Raw genomic sequence first — 26,443 nt, forward strand, 5'->3', positions numbered from 1 at the left:
GGAATCTGTATCCAGGCCCACAACCTTAAAGGCTTCAGGAAACCTAGCCTGTATTCAGTCCACCACTTAGTATAACAACTAATAATGACATGGTGTAAGGTGTGCAGGGAGGGTGTAACTACGCTGAGCAGAGTACAAACAGTGAACAAATGTGCTGCAACATTCTGAGACAGTAAGTTAAACTTTCTCAAAGCTTAGGTAAGCTTCAGTTCAGGTTTAATTGGAGTTGGTTGGTTCTGCTATCAGAACCAGTTATTCCCCTCACCTCAATCTGAATTTCACAGGATGGTTATTCATTTAGGAACTCTAAACTTGATGCCATGACTGTTTGCATTGCAGTTAAACTACTGTATGTAGCTGGGTAAAGCCATAGATTTAACTAGGTTTCATGCTAGCTATTACAGTGTCAAACCAAATTTGAATGCTTTCTTTCATGTGCTACAGACCAATTTACAAAGACTTTTAAATAATGCCTGAACCCTGGAACTTCATCCATATGAAATGCTGTAATGTGTTTGCATTTGAAAGACATTTTCCTTCTTCCAGTGCTCAAAACTGGCCAGACCTGGGACTAGTCTGTTGAGTCAAATTTCCTGACCCACTCATCCCTAATTATTCTGATGGCCCCATAGTAAAATAGAATGCAGCGTTTTTGCAAGCAAATGTGCTTAGCAGACTGTTTCATTCTTTCGCTGCAGCTGCAAAATTTTTTATTCCAGCGTTACAACTCAACAGGTCTGACACTCTTGGACTAGTATTCCAGATAATACCAGGACTTTAAGTGGAGCTCAAACATATTGCCAGTTTCAAGAGAGCAACACTGGACATGAAATGTAAGGAGGGGGCAAAATATAATACCCCCTACAACCCCAAAGACAACAGCCATATGAAAATGCTATTGTGCAACAGAAAAAAAATCAGAGGAAACACTTGTTTTAGCAAATAAGGAAACATTTTAGAGAGTAAGCAGCTTTCTGGCTTATGTCTGCATTTTTTTTTATAATAAGGTGTTTTCTTCTTTTCCAACAGATCAGCGTAATAGGATCGCAAAGAAAAACAAGACACTTGTTTATTATAGTCCATTAAAAAAAATGTTTGCCATTTTTCTTTTTAAACAAAAAAGTCAACTTTAATTAACAAAGTCAAAATTTATTGTAAGATTATTTATGTATAAGAAAGCTGGGCTTTGATAAGGACAATTGTGGCTGTTAGGGGGTTGTGGGGGGGACGGGAGGAAAGATCAAGTGAAATAAAAAGCAACATTTCCAAGATTTCTAGGGTGCCTTTTGCACCTCTCATCCCTCCCTCCACTTACGCAGTTCTACTTCCCTATTTACTTGTTTACTTAACATTTCACCTGTCAGACGATGCTTTTCGCCAGTGGAAATAAAAACAAGCTGTCGCCCCGTCGCCGACACTGATGGGCAAAGTATCAGAAAGAAATGGTGATGGGGAGCAAACAATGAGGCTATTGTGAGAATGAAAACCCACTGTTTCCAGCACGATGCGTGCCAACTCTTTGCATTAACATATTTGTAATTATCGTAAGAAACAAACAGTGTATGTGACAAAGCACAAAAATCTGACTTTCTTGAAAATGATTTCAAAGTCTAATGTTTCATAAAAAGCTTTAGGTGACAGAATCCACTTATGATTGACTTCCGTTCCCCTTGACATAACCCATGGTGACCTGGCATCTGTTCTAGGATGTTAGACTAAATGTTTCCTAGCTGAATGAGAGTAAAATTCCCTTTTTCATTTTTTCCAGCCTGTACAAAATTGCCAGATCAGACACAAAGCAGCTAGCGACAAAGAATAAGAAAAACTGGCAGGCAGAAAGCAAGTTGTGCAAGCAGATCTTAAGTTGGAGATGGTGTCCGTGTTACAAACAAAGCAGCCCATAAAATGTTCCAGATCTCCCTAACACAACTCTAATAGGCTTTGAAGTGTTGACGTAGCATCAAATAAAATGTATCGCAGTCCGAATTATCGCATTGTTGTTTTCCCCCAACCCTCCCCACTTTGATGGCTTCTACAAAGGATTTTATATGGCTGAATGAATTTAAATAATTCTTCACAAGTAAATCAAACCAAAATGTTTTTTTAAAATAAGTTTGGATTCTTGCTACTCGGCGCCTGGGAAACACACAAAGTATGTTTCCAAACACCCTGAGTACAAGATGGTGTGAAGCTGTCTGATCAGTAAACAGCAATGAAATGGATCCCTTTCAAACGACATGGTGATTTTTTAATTTTTTTTTGCCCCTCAAGTGATCATTGCCTCCCAAATTAACACCCTGGTCTTTGATTAATCAACAGCCTGTATCTGAGATCAATTGTGTTTCCACTGTTTTATGCTCTGCCCCTTTGTGTGTATGTCTCTGTGTGAGGTTTCCAAAATGAAATTGGCAAATTAAGATTAATTTATGATGGATTCCTTGGCCAGATCTCCCTCTATATTACAGCAGATGGACTTTCGTGTGAAATATTTTTCTTTAGTTGCTATAGAAACATGCCAACATATTTCTGCTTAAGTGATTTGCTGGAGAGCTGTTTGTTGTGTTGCCCAGTGCTGACAGGAGTGAATCATTTTCAGCCTTCAGTCAAGGCTGATTAAAACCTGGTCTCTGGGTGTCTTACTGCTGCTAACTGCTACTTATATGAGGGACATGCTCTGAAGTCATTATGTCTGGCACATTTTAACCAGGAATTGAAGTAAACCAGACAGGTGGAAGGTTAGAGTTATGAAGAAAAGGGCTAAATGAGGAGAGAAAACAAAACAAATACAATTGTGTGCCAAGGAAAGATAAAGAAGGAGCAAGGGCTGGAAAAGGATTTATAAAGGTATCTACTTCTAGGAGCCAGTTACAATGGAATGAATTAACTCCAGAGTTTATTATGCTAAGTGAGAAGTTGTACAATATTTGTCAATTAATCCAATGGACCAAGCTAATCTCCGTGGCCAAACCAGGGGTTAATTTGGCCCATGGTATGGTAACACAAGATGCAAATTACGGTCATGATTTAGTGGAGCGCTTAAGCCCATGATTAATTTTAAACACAGTAGAAATCCCTTTATATGCTCACATGCTTCAAGTCAAGGAGGTGTGGAAGAGTTTTGCTGAATCAGGGTCTATCACATCACAAAGGTTATCATCCAAGCAGTTTAACACAACATGTGTACAGTGGATCCCCTCAATTTACAAGGAAGCCTGCAGAAAGAGAACTGGACAGAGACTCAGGAAACCTGGGTTCTAACCCTGCCTCTGCTGTTAGCCTGGCAGTTGACCTTGGGCAAGTCACTTCCACGCTCTGTGCCTCACTATCCCCATCTGTAAAATGGGGATAATGTTACTTGTATCCTTTGTAAAGTGCTTTGAGACCTACTGATGAAAAACTCTACATAAGAGCTAAGTATTATTAGCGTAAGGCATTTGGAGACCTACTCTGAGCTATTTCAGCAGCTTCACAAACACAAGTCAGCCTCCAGATTAGGCTAGGGCAGTAATTCCCAATTGCCTGAGAAGCAGAACTCTAGAGGTGTTCACATTATTAAACCTACAGCTGCACTTCTCTCTTTGGGAAGCGATATGATGCAACTGAGTGCTACAAGGTACATTGCTTAACAAAGTTTTAAGCAGCACTGGCTGCCAGGCCTCCACTTTATTTTTATTTTGCAGGTTAGCCATGAGATCTGCTGTTCAGCATTAACATGTTAGCTTTGCATTTGTAAGCCATACTGAAGGTGTTTATAACAGGCACTTTTATTGGCCTTTTCTCTCAATTTTAACATTTTCCTAATTTCTGTCCCTATTTTTGAAGGTCACTCCCTCAATGGCTGCTACCCAACTCCTCTTGCCTCTGACTGGAGGGCAGGCTACCAGCTTCTTTTATAGTTAAAGCCAGTACAGCTTCTTGGCCAGCTAGCAGGGGATTGAGGTCTATGGAATAGTTGATTTCCTGCCCGTAGCAAGCATGTGACTCATCCCTCTGAGAAGTGTAACCTTTGCTGTCCCTCACTGAGAGGTCTGGAAGGCTTGAAGGACCAACGGCTTCTCCTGATATATTTAATGCTACTTCAGAATCGCCCAGGTCAGGTGATTTAAGTACAAGTTGCAGCATTTGGAAGATCTAGACAAGATCAGAATGGTGGGCCTTGAAAACATAAAGCCAACTGGTTCTCAGTCACACTGGTGTAACTCTGGAGTCACTGTGTACACCGGAGCAGAATCTGGCCCATTTCTATTGCGGTGCTATTGAGGTCCATGGGAGTTGTGCATGCCCAGAAGGGACTTATTAGGCATGTATCAGACACTCATCAGCCCAAAATACCGCCTTGTGGCATGACACAGCTTTTCTGCAGCTCTGCTGGCCTGTTGCCCAAGCCCATGGAGGACTCACTGGACTCTTTTTCCAGGCACAGTTTTATTCTCTAAACATAAAATTCAGGCACAATCTCAAACACAAGACAGCTTCTCAGCCCACCCTGGGCTGTAGCTCCCAGGGACTTTCCCTGTTGCTCCTCGGACTCCTGCAGTAAGCTCTGAGGCAGGAGGGACTGTCCCCTCCTGCTGCTCCTCAGTCGTGCTCCAGTCTGCCGGCACAGGGGCTACCTTCCTCAAGAGCCTACAAGAGTTAATTGCCCTTTCATAGCGCCCCTCATTAACTGAGCTCTCTCACCCTCTGTAGGCATCCCATGACCATTTCCCAGCAAGGCCATCTTGTCCCTAGTGAATCAGGATCAGCTGGGAGGGTAGCTGAGCATCACTAGTGAGGCAGGGCCCTTTGAAGGGGCAGCCAGCTTCTGACTACATATGAAACTCCAATTGATGTTAACAGGCATTATGGGGTTTCAAAATGGCTCAGCTCCCATTTAGGCACCTAAATGAGGTGCCCAGATTCCCAGAAGTGCTCAACACCCAGTGTTCTCAAGCAAACTCATTTGTGTCTATATTGTTGGTATAGCACAGACTTCTATATAGGCCTCAGTCCTGGAAACTCAGATGCCTGTAACTTGCACATTTGGTAATCCCGCTTAGTTCTATAGGGCTACTTGTGTGTGGAAACTACTTACATACTTCAGGTTTCAAAGTAGCAGCTGTGTTAGTGTGTAGCCACAAAAACGAACAGGAGTACTTGTGGCACCTTAGAGACTAACAAATTTATTTGAGCATAAGCTTTCATGGGCTACAGCCCACTTCAACTGTAGCCCACGAAAGCTTATGCTCAAATAAATTTGTTAGTCTCTAAGGTGCTACAAATACTCCTGTTCTTTTTTCACATACTTCAGTGTTTTCAGGATCAGGCTTTTGAAAAGATGTTTTAAAGAATTTCCCTTGAAAAAAACAAAAACTTTAAGTTGAGGGAACGGAATGTTTTCTGAAATCCAAAATTGGAAAAGAGTCCTAAACTGCTTGGATGATAACCTTTGTGATGTGATAGACCCTGGATTCTTTCACAACTGGATTCTTTCCTTTACTGTTCCCATATTACCCAGTCAACACTGGTCTACTGACTTTCAGAGACCACCAGCTGAGGTCAGAGTATAGCCTCATCTCCAACTTCCCTCACACCTTTGCATTGTTGCTGTGAGGAATGCAGCCCCTTTTTGCAGCTAAGGGAGCAAGGGGTTTCTCTCTCGGTATAATGTTTTTGGTCTAGGCAATTTCATGAAATATGAAGTATGTTTCTGGATTCACTCAGTTTGTTTCCATGAAGACAAAAGTCAGGTTTTGCAAGTAACTGGACTACCCATTTTCCATGTAAGGCTGCTTTTGCGGCTAATGTGGCAAAATTTCCCTGTGCTAGTGGCAATGGAAATTTCATGTGGGGGAAAACTATGAAGAATGATGACTTGTGCCAGGGTAGAATTATATTATTTTTTCAGCATTTGTGGGCTGAATTGGTGGCATTTTGCACCTGCGTCTCTTCACTGCTACATGAAAAAGGAGCACTTGTTCCATAGTGACTGTAGGAAGTGGAGTTGGGGAAAAGGGGTCATACCCATTAGTGAGGCATTCCACCACTCTTGGATCATACCTTGGAAATATGCTTTGTCTCCCATAGTCTTACTACATATGCTAGGCATTATATAAACACATTCTGGGTTCAGTCTCTAGGCTCTAGTGAGTAGGAATTATAAATTAAATAATAATGGACATGACCTTACCACACTGGCCAAGAAGAGCTATGTAGTCCAGGATGCAGGTGGAGACTAGACAGGGGTGAAAATAACTTACAGGACTTACCAGTACTGCCGGAGTCCTGAGGGGGGCATGGCCTCATCCGGAAGAGGCGTGGCCTCTCAAGATTTAAAGGCCCTGGGGAACCAGCTGTGGCTGGGAGACCCAGGGCCTTTAAATTAACCAGGGGCTCCCAGCTGCAGAGGTGGCTGGGAGCCCTCCGGGGCTCAGGGGCAAATTAAAGGGCCCGGGGTTCTGGCCACCAGGGGGAACCCAGAGCTTTGCGGGGCTGGGGCAGGGATTTAAAGGGCCCAGAGCTCCTGCTGCTGAGGGAAGCCTGGAGCCTTTTAAATCCTGGCCGCAGCCCGGTCGCCAGAGCTGCAGCTGGGATTTAAAGGGCTCTGGGCTGCCCGCAGCTGCGGGGAGCTCTGAGCCCTTTCAATCTCAGCCGCGGCCGGGATTTAAAGGGCTCAGGGCTGACCGCAGCCGCGGGCAGCCCAGAGCCCTTTCAATCCCCACCGTGGAAGTCGATGCGGTCCAGCACGGCGTACTGGCTCTTGCCGGTACGCCGGACTGGACCGGACCGGCTTACTTTCACCTCTGACTGTATGTATGTGTATGAATGTGTCACAAACAATGCAGCTGCAGCTTGCCACCAACCAGCAGCGACCCCAGCAACCAGCCCCTGTGGGCTGCTGCCTGCAGAGAGCCAGCAGGTGCTGCTGGGCTGGGTCTGCCAAGGAGTAAGTAACCAAGGCAAAAACCACAGCCAGCCAGCCAGCCAGGGAGGGAGCCGGGGGGAAGGGAGAAGTCTGGGGTGAATGAAGGACAACTGGAATAGCCTTCATGAAATATACAAGATATTTAGAGAAAGTTTTGTCAATTTCAGCCTCTGCACTCTGCAGGCAGGACAAAACAAAAAGAGATCTGAGATTGTACCCGATGTCCTAAGGACATTTCAGGTGTTTAAATCAATATAGAAAGAGGGTGGATTGGAATGAAAACTACTATTTCTTTCAAAGGAGGCACAATAATTTCCCTGAATATTCAGTTTTCCCCTCCAATCCCTTTGTGGTTTTGTCTATGGGGGCTATTTGCTTTCTCTGTGAATCTTTAGTTGCTTTAGCAAAACTGCTTTGCCCAAGATAAACCCTAATCATCATGACACATCTTTCCACCATGTTCTCCATGTTTTTTGTGGGCTTTTTTTGTAAATAGTAACATTTCAGAGAGGATCTGCAAGCAGTTTGGACATCACAACCATGATCCTCTGCTGGGGAGGGAATGGGATAGATTTGAACTTGGAAATGGTTCCTGATTTTGATTGTGTTTAGGAGATCCCCTCATCCTGGGGGCAGAAAAGAACTGCCCCTGCCATGGTCACACACACCCAACAACAACTGGGAGTGAAATTAACAAGGATGCCAGAAATGGCTCCTAACTCTGGGCACTGAATTGCACAGGGAACAGCTGAGTTTAAACTGTTCTTTTGCAGGCAGCAGCAGCAGGCATCTCAGCCAGTGTCCCTACTGCAAGCTAGAGCCTAGAGGAGAACCCCTGCTGGGGGTGGGGAGGGAGGAATGCAGAGCCTCATCTGCAGCCTGGCTGGAGGAGGGGGAAGGAGGAGGAGCTGAGAAACCAATGTGACAGTGAGTTTTCCCCTTCCACCTGCTTTTATTGGCTCTGGATTTAAGCTGTGCAGCCAAATGCTTGTATTTGTTGTGTATATTAGTATTGGAGACAAGATCCCCTCATCCCGGGGGCAGACAAGGACTGCCCCTGCCATGGTCAAACACCCCCTCCCCTTGACCCCCTTCTCCTAGCTACTGTGAGTGAAATTAACAAGGATGCCAGAAACCTAGCCCTGGGGGCTGAACCATCAGGTAACAGCTGAGTTTAAACTATTCTTATGCAGGGAGCAGGCTTCTCTCTCCCTTCCTCAGTCAGTCTCCTTTTCTTACCTGTCCTCTGTGCCGGCCCATACCAGCTTACTTTCACCTCTGAGACTAGATTAGAATTAACTGAACTCTGAATTTAGACCTACTGAGAGTCGGCACATCCTGCACAAAATAAGACACACATTGCATTGTTTATTTTTTTAAACCAATGGGTCCATTCTTCAAAATATCAACACCCACAAACTCTGGAGTTGTTTGGATCCAGGGTTATTTTGGTCAGCACAATAGAGAAAGGACCAACAGAGCTACGAAATACAGAAAATCTGGTTAAAATTATTTCTCTTTCTAATTGTGTGATATTTGCTGGTGAAACTTGCAAGTTTTCTGGAGCCCAGTGAACAATTGTAGCTTCACCCAGTTCCGGGCAGGAGCACTACCCAAAGCCTTACAAAGCACTTGGTAAGCAGGTAGGTTATTCAAAAGAAGTTTAGTGTTCAGGTAATAGCAGCCCACCATGTCATACTGGCAGTCCTGGAAACTGAAATCTACTGGTCAGCTACAGACTTGGCAGCTCCCTCTCATTTCCCCCTGAGAAACATGCCTAAAGACTGAGGTGCAGGTTGGTGTTTTTTGTAATAGGGACACGAGAAATGGGGTGGGTGGGTGAGGTCCTCAAAGCAGTGCAGGGGATTTTGCCACACATCTTCCATTAATTTTGATTCACTTAAGCATAGATCACCAGTTCATTTCATACACACCACCAAAACAATATCAGATGGTAATGAGAAGAGCTGGCAAATGTGTTTCCTCTATTCTTCTAATTTGGAATGATTTCTCTTTGGCTATGCCCAAGCCTCTCGAGTTTACTTTTTCATTTGCACAAAGACTCATTGAAACTACAGCTTAGTCTCATATAATCTAATATTCACACCATGTCATATAATCTAATATTCACACCAGAAGTGTTATACAAGATGCAATACTAATTGACACAACAGTCACACAGAGTTTCCCAAAACCCATTGCCAAAGCTCTAGCATATATGGAGCTAAGCAAGTCAGACAAGGATTTGTGCGCACACATTAAATACACTGCATGGGTTTGACAAGAGAAAGTTACATTTAGACTCTGCACCCAGCCAATATGTTTTGCAGTAGCCTAAATTTTCTAAGTCTGATGCCTCTCTCTAAACTGCTCCCTCTCCCCAAGTTATTCAAAGACCAAATGGTTTCTTCAAGTCATCCTCCTGATTGTAAGAACTATGCTTATCCAATCAGGGAACAGGAACAATAACCCATCACAGCTAACCAGAGTCAAATATCAATTTCAAATATTGGTCAAACCAAAGTGCTCATGACCAGTGCATAGGAATGAAACAAAACTCATTCCCCAACACACTATAATTTAGAATGAGTAAATCCAAACAAACTGCACAGCTCTTTCAGGAAGAGACTGTCACCTATGTTTATAGCACACATTTCATGGTGAGTTGCTTGTGGATTTTAGGCACTGCTACCATATCAATTCTAAACAACAATAATGGTCTTGCGGACACTCCACAAGCATAAAAATAAAAGAGGCTAAATTTGTTGCATTAACTTTTTGCTGCAAATTATTCACTTGCCTCTACTAATGGAGTTGGATCATTTCTGACGTAAGGCAGATCAGAACCAGTGGCGATAGATTGTATGATGAGTTGAGCTCTAAAGGGGATTTTCTGTATTTCATACTGCCCTATACCATGCATCTGATTGAGCAAGGACTTGTCATGTCATACATAGTTTAGAAGGGCATGTCCTTAAGAGGAGAAAAGCAACATACAGGGCAATACCTGCTCAAGAAATGGATCCGATCAGCTAAACAGTATGGCAGAATCAGTACTTGGCAAGGTACCTCGCTGCCAATTCAGTAAGTGATACTCTTCTCTTGCAAGACAGGGACTAAACCACTTCTCCAGGCTGGTTAGGACAGCACTGTGCTGTCGGCAGTGCTATATATTGGCTAAGGGATCAAAATAGAGTCTTGCTGACTTGTGGCAATTAACGCCCCCACACACGGCAGTAGAATGTGATGTTTCACCCCAATATCCTGCCGAAAGTTTTGACAACCACATGGGAAAACACACACTATATGGCCACATTCCCTCTGTAGGTTCAGTTCCAGCTTGCATTTTTCACATCCCGAATTGTTGTACATTGTTGCTGCGCATTGCTGGAGAGGAGTCTTCCAACTCAGAGCCTGACAAAGTTATCTCTAGACACAGACAGTAGTTTTTAAAGCACTTGGGTTCTTTCAAGTTGCCAAACAAGATATTATTGTATGATCAATAGCGAAAGGAAGAGAGATGAGACTTCAGACACTGGTTTTTCTGGTGCTTCACTTATGACCTAATTCTCCTAATAATTACATTGGTTTTATATTGGCCTAACTCCACTTACCTTTTGATCTTCACTGTTGGGTGAGGTGAACCAGGGCCTTGGGGCAAAATTTTAAAAAAAGTGACCAAGTGTCACAACCAGGAAGCAGGTAGTCTGACGTAGTGGTCAGAGCAAGAGTCAGGCCAGATCAGATACCAGGAGATCGTAGTCGGGGATATGCCAGAGGGAAAACCAAGAGCAGGTGTTAGGAGGTTGGTAGGGTCAGGTTATCAGAATATCAGCAAGGCAGTGGGAACAAGTAGCACAAAAGAAGCACTCCTAAGCACGGAAAACCCAGCTGCATGACTGAGTTCCTCCTCTTGTGTCTGGTTTAAATGCATGCAGGGAATCAATCAGGACCTACAGAGTTCTACCAATCAGAGCTCAGGACTGCTGTCCTCTGTCAGAGTTGAGCTTCTCATTATGGCCACAGTTAGCAGGTTGCTCGGTGGCAGGATGGTTCACTCTGGGGCCTATGGACAGCATGAGACCTATGGTCTCTAACAAGATTTTTGGTGCTTCCGTGAGAAGGTGGCCAACCCGAGGCAATGTTGATCCATTTTTCAGAGGTGCTGAGCATCAACAGCTCCTGTTGTGTTCTGGAGCTGGTGGTGGTCAACACCTCTGAAAAAGCAGACACAAGGTGCCTTGATTGAGCACCTAAATATTAAGGCTCTGAAAATGCCATTCCAATGGCCATGCAAACCAGCATGCGCAAATTAAGAAATCAGTAATCAAACCTTCACGCAAAACTCCAATTAAACCACAAAAGAACATTATGGGGATATAGTACATTTTTCATACTCTCTTGCTCTTTCTAGTTCCATCTCAGAAGCTTTGCAGGATCATTGTTCCTACATGTACTAGACATATGCTAATCCTCAGCATTCGTTTCTGGAACTGAGCCCTGCAGTTTGATTTGCTGGGGTTATAATGGAACCCATCCCCAAAGGTTTGCTTCAACATTTGAGTTCCAAAGAGAATTCCCTACATGGCCCCTTCTCCTTCACTCATTGAATAAGGCAGGAATCAGGCGTCTTGGGGAAGAAATAGTGGCAATCATGTAATTATAGACTATATCATAATTAAAGTGGGCAGGAATTTTCCCATCAATTTTTTTTTTAAATGGAAAAAGCCAATTCGCCTGGCTCAAAACTGTCTGCAGGAAAGGATTAGTTTCAGCAAACTGCCAACCTCGAAAATATTTTTAAAAAAGGTTTGATATTGTCCAAGTATCGTTTTTGATATTTTCAAAATGGGAAGTTTCACTTTGGGTTCAAATCAGCCTTCTGTTTAAAAAATGGAGTATGTTCTTTAAAAAATTACCCAAAAAAGCTAGGATTTAAAAAAAATGTCAAAATCAAAACAAAATTTTTCAATCAACCCAAGCTGAATTTTCTTTTCAGGTTATCGGTTTGTGAAAAACGTTGAGATTAACTTTTCATCCCAATTCTGGATGGGAGATTTTTTTAGAATCTCAAAAATTCATTCAGGAAGGGGAAAATGTTTTGTGCCCAGCTCTAATCATAATGCATACGCACAAGGGGGCTGAATTAAGGTTGCATGTGATTTACAAAAGTTCCTACATAACCTGGATACCTGATTCCATTGAAAGTCAATAAGAGTTGGGCACCTAACCTGCTTGGGTGCTTTTGCAAGTACCTCTAGGCATATATCTGCATCTTTACGAACCTAAAGATCTTTGTAAATCTGGCCTTTAGTGCTGTGTTTTCGCCATTTGTAAAATGGAGACAATACCAATCTACCTCTCTGGAGGCTTTGCAGAGTCCTCTAATAGCTTCACACTAAGGGGACGTCTACACTACCTGCTGGATTGGCGAGTAGTGATTGATCTATCGGGGATCGATTTATCGTGTCTAGTGTAGACATGATAAAATCGATCCCCAATCACTCTGCCGTCGACTCTGGAACTCCACCGCAGTGAGAGGCAGAAGTGGAGTCAACAGGGGAGCAGAAGCGGTCGACTCGCCGCCATCCTCACGGCCAGATAAATCGACTTAAGATACGCCAACTTCAGCTATGCTATCTGCATAGCTGATGTTGCATATCTTAGATCGACACCCGCCCTCCTCCCCCTCAGTGTAGACCTAGCCTAAGTGCAAAGTGCATCGAAAAAGACCCATAACTGAGCTGGGAGGTTTCCAAGTGATTTTCACGGTTGTGACCAGCACCAGATACTGTGGTGCTCTCCTTACCCGGAGAAGAGGAACAACATAGGCAGGGACAGTGCAAGCTTCCCCAATGCTAACGTGCTTCAACCCTGTCCCACCTCTGGCAGTGAGATGGAAGCACGGTCTCCTGCCCTATTCAGTCCCTTTGCTGAGACCGCTAACCAGGGTTCCAAATCAGAAGGTGGTTTAAGTGCCGTTGGCACCATTGCACTAGAAAGTGGACCAAGACTCATTTCACACAGGTTACCAAACAAACAGATTGTAGTGGCTTCTGATCCACCCCATCTTTGGACTACCACTCTGAGATGGAAAGTGTCGTATCCAATTCCAACCCTTGGAGCCATCCAGTCTCCTGTTAGGGCCCTTTGGGGGCAGGAAGGCACCTTTCATTTGCATCATAGACATCGGCTGACATTTTCAAGGCCACTGATGGACATCTTAGAACTAACTATGCCTGGCTTGTTGGCTCCCTTCAGGAGTTTTGGCCGCAGTTTTCAAAGGGGACTAAGACAGTTAAGTGCCCAGCTCCCCATTGGATTTCAATGGGAACTTAGTGCCTAACTACTCTTTTGAAAACCCCAGCCTTTCCTGCTAAAGGAGGGCACTTGGAGGAGTGGGATATTTTAGCCTCAACCCCTCTCTTCTGGTTTCTGTTGATTAAATGCAGTGCAGCAGCCAAACAATCTCAGCACCAAGTTTTCTTAAGTAGCCACCACCATCGTTCTGAGAGTCATCCACTTGGCTGCCCTAGGGCTCTTCCTAACCCATCATAGAACATGGACATCACCATACTGTCTCACCCCACCCATTCCTTTAGAACCCCTGGGACATGCAGCAGGGACACCACAAGAACAGTCATAGACCTTAAGTGTGCCAGAAGGGAGCTCATTGGGTTTGTCTGTAGCAGTGATATGGGGGACGGAGAATTCTGATTCTTAAATTAACCGTTTCACAGAGGAGGAAGTGAGGGCCAAATTCAGAGACAATTCATAAAGGGGTGTAAATTACACAGCAGGAAGCCTAGAAGCTAGAAAACAGTGGAAGGAAGAAAGAGTGGATCAGATCCTCAGCTGGTGTAAACCCCACTGAAATCAGTTCACACCAAAAACGGGGAAGTTACTTTAGCCTACATCTTCTTGCACTTTGTTACTTGTTTTTGTGGCTACTGCTCAGTCTTCTAGCACCTTGGTAGCTGAGTTACACTAACTTAGGTTTCCTTGAACTAAGTAGGCCAGATGCAGAGGTGATCTATGATGTGGTGTAAGTTCAATACTGAGGGTGACTTTGCACCAGATCCTCATCTTCTGTCAATGGGTGCAGCTCCATGGACGTCATTAGAGCTACCCTGATTTATACCCTCTGACGACCTGGCCCTCCAGTCTAAGGGCTTGTTGAAATGAACACTCATATCACAACATAGCTGGGCTGCAAATCTACCCGACACTAGCCTGCCCTGCACCAAGTGCCCGTGCACATTGATCCATCCCACTTTGAACTGGAAGTAGATGGAAGTGCACCAGGGAACTATAGTGCATGGCTGCAGTGTCCACACAGCCCCTTTGTATGCAGCAGGCTAGTGCAAGGTTGATTGACACCCTGGCTTGCTGTGAAGTGAGTGTTCATGTAGACAAGCCCTAAAACAGCATGTGAGGCTAAGCTGGTGAACAGAGGGCCATATTTTCAGTTGGTGTAAATCATTGATTGACATCAGTTGAGGAGCCCTAATTATGTCTGTAGGAGGCCTCTCATTCAGTGTATATTACACCTACGTGACTGAGAATCGAGCCCTAAGAGTGTCCAAAGTGTTATAAATTACATCAGCTTTACTTCACCTCTGAATCTGGCCCTTTTGGAAGACAGTATACCTGTATGATATACCATAGTCTGTAGCAGTCCCTAAAACAATGACTTATTCCTACATGGTAGCATAGCCTAGTGTGCAAAGAGAAAGGAGTTAAAGGGAGTGATAATGCAGTGAACCTTGATTCCTCCAGCCTGGTCCTTAAAATGCCTCATTCAGTCCTTGGAAACTTTAAATCAAGAATTATTTATGAGGTTCTGTAGTAAAAACATAGCCCTAGTGCAATAAATTACTAACAGCAAGCTAATGTTTTAATTTTTTTCCAGACTCAGGCTCCACTCCCTCCTATTAACTCTGTCGTCTCTACAGTTGTCAGAGAGGTTTGTTTTCAGGAGCATTTGATTTCATCAGTTTCCTCTGGCAGCCAGCTGAAGATGCCAACAGCCATGAATAGATGAGTCACAGCCTCAGAGAAGAACCTCCTGTAGGATGGAATATTCTGAAAAGTACTTCATGGCATGAGGTGGGAAAGGCACTAAGAGAAAGGTTCAGGCAGTGGGAAGAAAGAGAGGGATCCTTACCTGGAAAGGTTTGCACAGGAGGCTTGATGCATTTCTGAATCTGACCTAGGTGCACTATTTTAAGTGTTATAGGTATAATGATGAAGTTGCTGGTGGGGGTGGAGGTGTCTGAAAGCTGAAGGAATCTGGACTCTTGAAAATACTCCATGCTTCCTTTGATCACATGCAGATCAGTGCACACAAAATGAAGAAGTCACATGACAAGATCAGGATGGGCCAGATTTTCAGCCAGTGGAAATCAGTGTAGCTCCACTGAAATCAAAGTAGTTATGACAGTTTACACCACACAATGATCTGGCTGACTGTATTTCCAACATTCAACTATTTTTAGCAGCAAAACCAGTCTGCATTTGATGAAAACATATAAACCAAACGTTTTTGTTCAAGAAGGAAAATAGACTTTCCCGTTGAATTCTGCATGTTGCTTGGGGGCAGTCGGGGACAGACTTTGGTCCCAAGCTTGCAAAAATATCTATGTATCCCACCATCACCTGGAGTCCCATTGAAGTCTTAGGACTTGATGAGAACTGAAGTGAATATTGTTTAGAGGAAGCTCAGCACAGATTCCCTCAGCCTTCCGATCCACTGGCTACACGTCATCCTCTCGCCTATTACAAAGCAGTGTTTCTCATGTTTCTCTAGGACTGAGGCTCATCTGTCTACATCTGCGAGTGCCTTCAACTGGCAGTCAGAGAAAATTGATGCAAGCACATGACTTTGATGGGACCCAGCGTGGACGAAAGGTCCACATGCATAGCTGGGCTGGAACCATTATTTGAAAAATCTAGAGCTTCTTTCCTGTTCAATTTGTGGTTGTTAATTTTAGTAAGATTATCTCACATTCATCTAAGCCACTTTCAGACTAAAGAAGCCCAGAAAACTTTCCAAACACACAGCCCCACAGCCTGATGCTTCCCAGTGGGCTAAAATAGAAACCAAATGGGGGCAGTCACATTTTACACTTCTGCACAGTGGCTGTACATATTTACCCATGCCGTTAGGCAGTGGAGAATCAGGTCAATGATGTTTATTGGCTATCTACAAAACCTGTGTTAGGAAAATGTTGAAGTTGCACAGCGGAGCTCTCAAAAAGTCAGTACACACCCAAACTCAGGCTACACTCACTGATTCTGCCCCGTGTGTACACTGTGCACCACAATACAGCCTTTTATACAGGATCACAGACTCCCCCCCTAAACACACACACCCTCTTCCAAGGCTCAATAGAACAAACCCATCACAGGTTGTAAGTGGGAAGAGAATCCACAGTCTTCAGCATCAAAAGCACTAGCCTCTACCACTTGAAGTAAAGGAAAGACTTTCATTAGCTGTGTACTATTACCAGGGGAAGACATGATCACACACATTAGGGTGCCCAATGTGGGACAATGCATTGGCAGAGGCTGTGGAGGTTATGAGTTACAGTAAACACATGCACTAGGCCTGAGTTCCTTGTGACACTGGTGAGAATCAGGAGGAGGTCTGCTGAAGCCATCACAGTTAACTGGTGAGCCGAGAATCAGGCCCCACAGTTATTATAAAGTTAGAGAACTGTTTGTTTTTTAAATCGTTTCTTCCCATTTGATCCCCTTCACTCAGATAATTCCACTGCTAACCTAATTCAGCCAGTAAGCAAGTCCACGTCACTTTGTTTTGGTTAACCCCTTTCTGTGGTGGATAGTTTGGTTTTGCAATCATGGGGCACAAATACAAAGCTGTGGGCTGTAGTCACAAGGATCCTAAACAGGCATCTGTCTCTGCATCATTTCAGTAAATCGCTCAGGAAGCAGAACACCCTAGCTAACACCACAGGATACATGACACCTGCAGGGCTCAGTTTGGCAAGGAATCAGACTCTGCAGGTTGGCTTAGGAACCTGTCCCATGCCTCCTCCATAGGGTACACTCAGAGCTTCTGGCCTAGCAGGATGCTAAGGACAGAACAGTAGCTTATGTGAGGAAGGAGTTATTGCTGCCTCATTCTCAAAAGCAGCAAACAAAATGCAATAATAGCAGGGATGGATCTAACACTTATTTATTTTAGCACTACAAGAAATAGCCTAGGAACCATCTGACAAGCTTATACAATGTCCTATTCCAGCAGAAAAATAAACTCTTCAAAGTCTTAATTAGCTGATAATCAATCCACCCATCAGTCATTTCCTAAACAACTCAGTCAAGGCCTAGATCAAAGCCAGCCATTCCTGTGACCCAAGGACATCTTGATGCCAACTGGTAGAGGGCACAGAGGTACATGGGGGTATAGGGATCCCATGGGTTCTCCAAAAAGGGTTATGTAAGTTGTCTAATGAAAGCCTGTGTCACAATGGTCATCATAATCATTATGAGATGCATGTACAGAAAATATGTGGGGAGTTCTGTATATACACTAAAAATTATGTTCCCTAGGTCTGTAGTTAAAAGCAGGTCACTCAAAGGTAGCATGTCTGGGAGACACATCTTCCTGGTGGACCACTGAGTGTCTCACAATAGAAGTCTATTAGGATATATACTAAGTCAATTGCTAAAGAGAAGCTGATGGCAACTTGACAAGGAAAAGGTAAACAGTAGAGGAGGGGGAAACCCTATTTTCAGGTGAACATCAAAAGTCTGTTTGGGTATATTTGGGGGCATAGAGAAACATCCTGGCATCTTTCAATCTGTGAAGTCAAGCTACCATAGGGCTTGATTTTATGAAAGGGGGATCTCAGCCAACCAGGTTGAAAATGCTGAGAAAAGGGCTTGGAGTATTCTATCTTGTAGCAGACAGGGGAATGTCTTGTGAGTTAAGTTCAGGCTCTTGAAAGCATGTTATGATTTTCTTTTAGATGTAACCATTTGTTGCCAATATTCTTACCCACTATCACTTGAATCTCTGTTCTTTGATGAGAAACTGATTTTTGTTTTCACTATATATAAGTGCTGTGTGTTACATAAAGTGGGGATCCAGAGTTGACTCTTGCAAGATATACCATTCCTTTGGGAGTAGTAAATCTGAGAGCTCTGTGAGCAATCAGTGGAACAAGGGCTGGACATTACAGGGAACACTCGGGGGACTCGGGAGTTGGTGTGTGCCTATTGCTAACCTGTACAGAGAGAGCAAGGCCTGGGGAGGCCGGGAAGGTAGCGTACTTGTTTTGCCAGACGCTGATAGGTTAGGGAGCTGATCCCCAGCAGGCACAAACAAGACACACTCAGACTAAAGGCAGGTGCTAGTAAGGTGGCTCGCAACCCTGGGTACCTCTGGGAAGCATCACAGTTCCCTATTGCTTTCCTACAGTGACAGGTGAACCTTCTTCTAATGATTCCAGTCTATTTGTATAGTCACTTAGTCCCAGGTGAAATCTAGCAGGGCACACAGAGCTATAATCCAGAAGCCCATATGCCAAATTCAGAGCTAAGAGCTAAACAACCTCTAGATGAAAGCCTTAATGTAACTGCCATGAACCACATTTCTAGACACTTGTGGCTCCCCTGTTATTGGAAAGTGCACCATAACTTTGTGTTTCTAAATTCTGTGCCTCCTTCTACTGACCTTCGGAAATCACTTTGAGATCTCCCACTGAAAAGCACTATATAAGAGCTAGGTATTCTCACTATTACTATACCAGCATAAACCGAGTGGAGCTCTATTGAGTCAAAACAGAGTGGTAGCACTGTAAAAACAATGTCCAAAAGAGCTGAAATCAGGCTTACAAAGAGTTTCCCAAATGCATTGGCTGGTGAAAATGGCTCATCCAAAAGCTCCTTCTGTTAACAAGCTACAGCTCAGGCCTTTGTGCTCCACCACAAATTGACACCATCTTTTTTCTGTATGTGGAAGGAGATTATAACAGGCCTATGGGCACTGTGCACAAAGACATGACAGGCAACCTCTGCCAAACCATCTCCTCAGCATGACCTGTGTCCTCAAGGCATCTGTATGGGAGAGGAGCACGTAGCTTTTGCTGGGATTAGTTCTTAAAAGGGACGGGTTTTCTTCTTAAAGGAAACTTCATGGGTTGCTTTTGGTCTGTTTCTGGGAATTCCAACATTCCACTGTAATGACTGGGAACTGTCATTGTGGGCATGTCACAAGCCAGGGAATGCCATCAAGCTGAAAACCACAATGCCAACCCATCACGAGATCTCAAATTAACAACAGTTGTTCAGGAAAGGTGATGGATTCATAATCTCTGAGACAGGGTTTTTCGTTTAGCCCCAGAGGAGATCAAGCATGCTCAGTGCCAATGCCAGCTTCCCACTGTGCTCCTCCCCACTATGGCTCATCCTCACCCAGATGGGATCTTCAGGGGTAGGAAAGTAAGCTAAGCTTTTTACTAGGCTGCCTATTGGGAGAGTGGCTTTTTATGATACCTGTTCACGAGGACCAGGATTGGAACCCTTCTTCCTCCTCCTCCAAACTCACTTCAAACAGAGGGAGATTTACATACCACAAGTGAAAGCTACAGCCATAAATAATGAATTTGTTTGTGTGAATCTGTACATGGCTAATGTTACAGAATGTAAACCAAGCCCTAATAATGGGACCCAGATTGAAATGGAAACCAGCTCCCCACAATGAGATACAAATCCTCATGTTTGAAAAGTTTGCAGTCAACTACAATAAAAGTCTTGAGCAAGAACCCAGCCAATCCCCATGGTCTCCATAAATATCAATTTTGCTTTTTTTATTGTTAGCAGAAGCAGCTTAGTGTGGTGGCATGCCACCACACTATTAGTAAACTGACTGTGACAAAGTTCCTCCTCTGCCTTGCTGGGTCCTGCGCTTATAGGCTGATTTGCTCGCCTCAGAGATTCACGTCAGCCCTCGGTTTGGCCACTTTTGCTAGTGGCCCAAACCTGCCGTTCACTCAGCTAACCTCATCACTGGCCAGCATGGGGGAAACGGAGAACAATCCCCACAGTCTCTGCTGACCCATCTAGTGGGTCAGAGGATAGGCCAGGGACCTTCCCCTCTGGTGGGACTCACAGTCCAAGTCAACTCCTCTTGTATCAAGTAGTGGGTTACAGGGATGGAGGGAACCCAGGCCCACCCTCTACTCCGGGTTCCAGTCCTGGGCCCTGTGAATTGCAGCTGTCTACAGTGTTTCCTGTAATGGCTGCGTGACAGCTATAATTCCCTGGGCTGCTTCCCCATGGCCTCCTCCCAATACCTGCTTTATGCTCACCGCAGGACTTTCCTCCTGATGCCTGATGACGCTTGTACTCCTCAGTCCTCCAGCAGTAAGCCTTCCCACTCCCAGCTCCTTGCATGTCTCTTGCTCCCAGCTCCTCGCATGCCCCTCACTAACTGATGTGAGGTCTTTTTTAAACCAGGTGCCCTGATTAGCCTGCCTGTCTTAATTGATTCTAGCAGCTTCTTAATTGGCTCCAGGTGTCGTAATTAGCCTGCCTGCCTTAATTGGTTCCAGCAACTTCCTGATTGTTCTGGAACAGCCCATTATCTTACTCAGGGAAAAGGGACCTGCTTAATCTGGGGCCAATATATCTACCTTCTATCACTCTCCTGTAGCCATCTGGCCTGACCTGGTCACAACATGTTATAAACACAGAACAGAGATCACAGTAACCATCAACAAGGAAAAGGGAGGAAAACTGTACTACTGAGCAGCACACAAGATAACGATCCGGAGTAAACAGGATAATTCCAATTAGAGATAGCAAATATTGAGCATTATGATCTAGAGCCCTGCAGCAAGACTGGGATCCCACAGGACCCACTGCCACAATAACAGGAGTGCGTAAAATGTACTTTGTTGCAGGTGGGATTGGGTGGGCCACAAAAAATAGGCTGCAGTACAGTAGAACCTCAGAATTATGAACACCTCGGGAATGGAGGTTTTTCATAATTCTGAAACATTCATAACTCTGAACAAAACATTATGGTTGTTCTTTCAAAAGCTCACAACTGAACATTGACCTAATACAGCCTTGAAACTTTATTATGCAGAAGAAAAATGCTGCTTTTAACCATCTTAATTTAAATGAATCAAGCACAGAAACAGTTTCCTTACCTTGTAAAATCTCCCCACCCCCCAAACTTTCCCTTTGTTAGTTGTTTACATTTAACACAGTACTGTACTGTATTTGCCCTTTTTTTTTGTCTCTTCTGCTGCCTGGTTGCATACTTCCAGATGCTTCCAAATGAGGTGTGTGGTTGACTGGTCAGCTCGTAACTCTGGTGTTCGTAACTTTGAGGTTCTACTCTAATTTGCGGGAGAACACAATCTCTCATCAATTTGTCATAAATAGAATTTCAGCAATGGAAAGTGAGTTTTTCTTTTCTTTGTTTTCTAAAATAAAGGTTTCAATACTTAAATTTCAGTGAGGGATAGAATTATTTGATGTCTATTATATAAAGTATTTTTAACCTGGTTTAAGCAAGATTTGTTTTATTCTTTCAATGGTAAAATTTGTGTCTGAATTCCCTTTTTATATATAATATATTAACTGACTGTTGGCTTTTGTTTTAGTCACACTGAGGAATCTGTCTCTTGCAGGATTTGTGGGATCTAAGGATTTTGTGGGATAAAAATGGAAGGAGGAAAGCAGGAACAGGTGGAAGTGGGAGTGGATATTGTGGAATAGGCCTGTGCAGTGCTCTATTCTGATCAATCCTTTTACAGAACATCTAGCACTTTTGCCACATTTTCCTGAACTCTGGAACTACCTGTAAAGTGGCCAGAAAGGAACTGTAGAAAATGGCGCTGTGGGTACCTGCATTCTCTGACTTCAGAGCAATAGAGGATTTCTTTAACTACCAGCTCAGTTGCCAAGACCTTCTCATCTGACCAAGGCCAACCAAACCACCTTCAGGGGGGCTCTACAGCATGGAGGGTAGGGAGGCAAGTTGGTATGTGAGAGAATGACTTGGCAAGCCCTCATCCTCGCTAGCCCTATCCTTGCCCTGCTCCCTTCCTTGCTGCGGATCTAAACCACTGAACGAAAAGGGGCAGAACAGTGTCAAAGAGGCAGAAAGCTGCTGCATTTTTTTGTCGGCATCATGGCAAAGGGTGAAAGCATAAACTTGCTGGTTTGAAAATGTAACAAGTGGCCAATGTGGAGTGGCATCATGGATTGATCGGAGGAGGGAGTCGACCTCCTGTTATGAAGAATGAGAGATGATAGGTAGATGGGAATAGGCTGTAAAGGGATTTGAAAGTAGCTCAGGTGTGATGTGATAGAAAAGGGGAAGCCTGTGGAAGGATGCAAAGGGGCATGCTCAAGATGATGGTCTAGGAAAGTGATCTTTGCAGCAGCATTTTGAATGAATATGAGTGGGGAAAAGCTGCACTTGTTGAGGTCAGAGAGAAGGATGTTACAGTAACTGAGGCATGAGATGATGATAATAGCCTGGACTAGCGCTTACACTGTGTGGATGGATAGGAAACATCATATCTAAGATACAGCAACACTGCAAAAAAAACCAAACCCAAACCTGCAGCAGAAGTCCTGGAGCCCACACCTACAGACTCAGGCTTGCACTATGGTGCTAAAAATAGCAGTGTAGACATTCCCACTTGGGCTGGAGCTCAGGCTCAGAGACCCACCCTCCTTATCCCCTTGGAGATGTTAAACAGAAAGGATCATGGAAATGTAGGACCTTGACAGGCCATCTAGTCCAGTGCCCTGTACTGAGGCAGGACTAAGTATTATCTAGACCCTCCCAACTGGTGTTTGTCCAGCCTGTTCTTAAAAACCTCCAATGATGGAGATACCACAGCTTGCCTAGGTAATATATTCCAATGCTTAACTACCCTTACAGTTAGGAATTTTTTCCTAATGTCTAACCTAGATCTCCCTTGCTGCAGTTTAAGCCCATTGCTTCTTGTCCTGTCCTCAGGGGTTAAGGAGAACAATTTATCATCATCCTCTTTCTAACAGTCTTTTACATACTTGAACTCTGTTATGTCCCCTCTCAGTCTTCTCCTCTCTCGACTAAACAAACCCAGTTTATCCAATCTCTCTCATAGATCATGTTTTCTAGACCTTTGTCATCTTTGTTACTCTCCTCAGGACTTTCTCCAATTTGTCCACATCTTTCCCAAAGTGTGGTGCCCAGAACCGGACAAAGTACTCCAGCTGAGGCCTTATCAGTGCTGAGCGGAATGAAAGAATTACTTATCATGTCTTGCTTGCAACACTCCTGCTAATACATCCCAGAATGATGTTCACTTTTATTGCAACACTGTTACATAGTTGAATCATATTTAGTTTGTGCTCCACTAGAACCCCCAGAACCTTTTCTGCTGTACTCCTTCCTAGGCAGGCATTTCCTTAGCGAGCATAAATTGTCATAGCTCCATTGACATCAATGGAGCTATACTGAATTAAACCAGCTGAAGATCTGGCCCCATATGTCTAAAGTTGGCTCCAAAAACAATGTATGGTCCCAAAATTAGAGGTCACTTTTGAAAATGTGGACCTATCCCACTCTGGCTACAACAATATAAGTTACTTAAGAAGGTGAAAGCATAATATTAAATAGGTTCTAACCAGAAATGTTTCACTGTTAATCTGTTGGAGAGAACAATAAGAGAACAACAGAGTTCAAGTATGTAAAAGTGGTTGCCTTCTAGTCAAGAAAATTAAGCATTTCCATGGAGCTTCATAATTATTTAGTAGTGTGGATACTTAGGGCCAGATTTTCAAATAATGTAAACATACAGAAGCAAAACGTGTGTGCAATTGTTTGCCTAAGTTGTGAATCCAATTATTATGACTGTAGGTGCAAACTGTGCAATTATACATACAAATATCCAGCACTGGCCATTGCAATATACAATTAGCAAAAGGGTACATGAAGATTAGCCTTATGGCTGCACATCTGCATAATTTGGTCTTTGAGGAATTAAAGAAGAGAAGTAGCTCCCATGTTTCTATATGTGATCAGTGATGTCCCAATTCTGGTTTCATTTCATCTTGATCTGCAGTTTTTACTGATCTTTCCCCTAACTCTATTAAGTGAGAAAAAGACATTGTCCCCCAAACCTTTCGGCTATCCATTTGGAAGACAGAACTTTTGGTTTCACTGGCGATGTGAGAAGTTTTGATCGGCTCTAGGGAGTTGACTGGACGCTTCAGGTAAAAGTCAGGAAAGCTGCTGATAGAGCAAAAGAAAAAGGATACTGACTGATGTGAAGCAATTTGTAAAACTGGGTCAAATATATTTCCTACAGTACATGGCAAGTGTTCTTTTCCAGAGAGCGTTCACTGTATTCTCAGGAAGAGAGAAAGAGATCCGGTTTAACAGAACGCCACAGGCAAACATTTGGATTTTTACCCTGCAATTTGACAATGATTGTCATATTCTGAATTTCAACTTTTAAGTCTTTTCAGCTTTGCCAAAGTTTTAAGATACCCTGCTTATCCACAAGACAAAACAGTGACTCCATTTCTGACTTGCATACAAGCTCACAGCTTGATTTTAGTTGTTGGGTGAATTACCAAGCACACACCAAGTCCCCGAGACTTCACAGTCTATCTTTCCCATATTTTTTAAATTTATGGCCAAACTTTCCCACTCTTCCATAGCAGAGGGTCTGTGTTAGCTTTCCCCTTCATTTCACAGGCTTAATTTATTATAACTTGTCGTAAAAAGAGATTACTCAGGGCTGCAAGTGGGTACAAAAGGTCAAAGAAGGATTTTTTTCTTTATGTAGCAATTTCATAGGGATATATATTGGTTGCCATTAAAAAGTCTTTAACTACAACATATAGTAGTAGATTCTTCAAATGTAAACCCAAATGAGTAGTCCTATTGAAATGAGATATGGCTAATCCTGCTCCCACTGAAGTCCTTGGTGGAAGTTGCATTTGCTTTAATGGGATAATTATTGAAGTCAACATGCCAGTTTCTAAACTCACGTAAATTGGCATGGTTCCATGAAAGTCAATAGAGCGATGCTGATTTACACCAGCTGGGTATCTAGCGCAACCACCACTGTTGGTGCTCAGTCTCTGAGCGTGTGCAAATAGATTTTTTTGGAGACTCATGACTTGGCCAAATTTGGGGAAATTTTCACAGGAATTGTGAAAAGGCACATCACAAAGTCAACCCCCCTGCCAAATTTCCCTGCTCCAAAGCATGGGGGTGCTAGACCTTCTCAGCTCTATGGTTTTAAGATTGTTGTGTTTGGATGAACATGGGCACAACAACATATTTTTCCATATTCTTGTTTTTGGAAGGGAATGAAACATTTTAGCTGAAACTTTAAAAAAAAAAAAAAATAATCAGCCTGTGCCAGGAACCCAGTATGGGAAATTTCAGCCAAAATGGTTAAAGTTTGCCAAAGTTATTGTGTTGAAGAACCTTAACAACTGAACTGCAGTAACAGCCCAACTTATCATGTGAATTACTCAGGAAAATCATAACACCTGCAAATCCAAAGGGGAAATAAACACACCCAATCACCACACTGCTCTCTTTCCAGAGCTGCCGATCTAGGACACTGCTGAAAAGGACAGGGGAGAGCAACTCTCTTTGTCCTACCATCACTGTATATTGATGGGATTAGTGTGCTGCGTCAACTCCACCCTGGTGTTTCAGGAGGAGGAGTTTACCTCCTTGTTCACCTGAGCTAGGTGTTTCTGTCTCAGCTGCTGGCTATGCCCATCTAGACAAGCCCTTAGAGTAGGGATCGGCAACCTTTGGCACGCGGCCCGTCATGGAAAACCAGGCCAATGGGGGCTACGGGAAGTGGCAGCCAGCACATCCCTCAGCCCACACCGCTTCCCGCAGCCCCCATTGGCCTGGAACAGCGAACCGTGGCCAGCGGGAGCTGCAATCGGCTGAACCTGTGGATGCTTCAGGTAAACAAACCAGCCCAGGCTGCCAGCGGATTTCCATGATGAGCTGCGTGCCAAAGGTTGCCGATCCCTGCCTTAGAGCTAGCTTGTGGCCCCTTAGTGATCAGGACATCACTGGGCTAGGTTCTTTGTAGTGCCCAGCACGGCCAGGCCCTGCTGCTTGCTCTGTCTGAGCAGGCACTGCTGTCTAGGCTCCATAAGGGGCTACGCCCTTCCCCCCCCATAGTCAACCTGTTGGTACAGTTGCCAGAGCGTGAGCCCTGCTGTCTAGAGTCATCCCAGCAACTAGCCCCAGAAGCCTCCACCTGTTACCCCACAAGGAATGGGCCTGAACTTGTGTGTTGAGAGACCGTGCGGCACGAAGGGAACTCAATGCAGTTGAGCGTTGGTGAGTCCAATCAGAATGGTGTGGGTTTCAGCTTATACTAAATTCCCTCGCCCTGTTGGAATTTCATGGAATTACTCTGCCCAATGTTTCCTGTGGGCTTGGACTTTCTTAGGGTCCATGCCCAGCCCCCTCCACAGGGCTTTGGCTTACAGCTTTGTGGGGGCGGGGGGAGA

This window comes from Mauremys reevesii, linkage group 8 (assembly GCF_016161935.1).
Source record: "Mauremys reevesii isolate NIE-2019 linkage group 8, ASM1616193v1, whole genome shotgun sequence".
NCBI lineage: Eukaryota > Metazoa > Chordata > Testudines > Geoemydidae > Mauremys > Mauremys reevesii.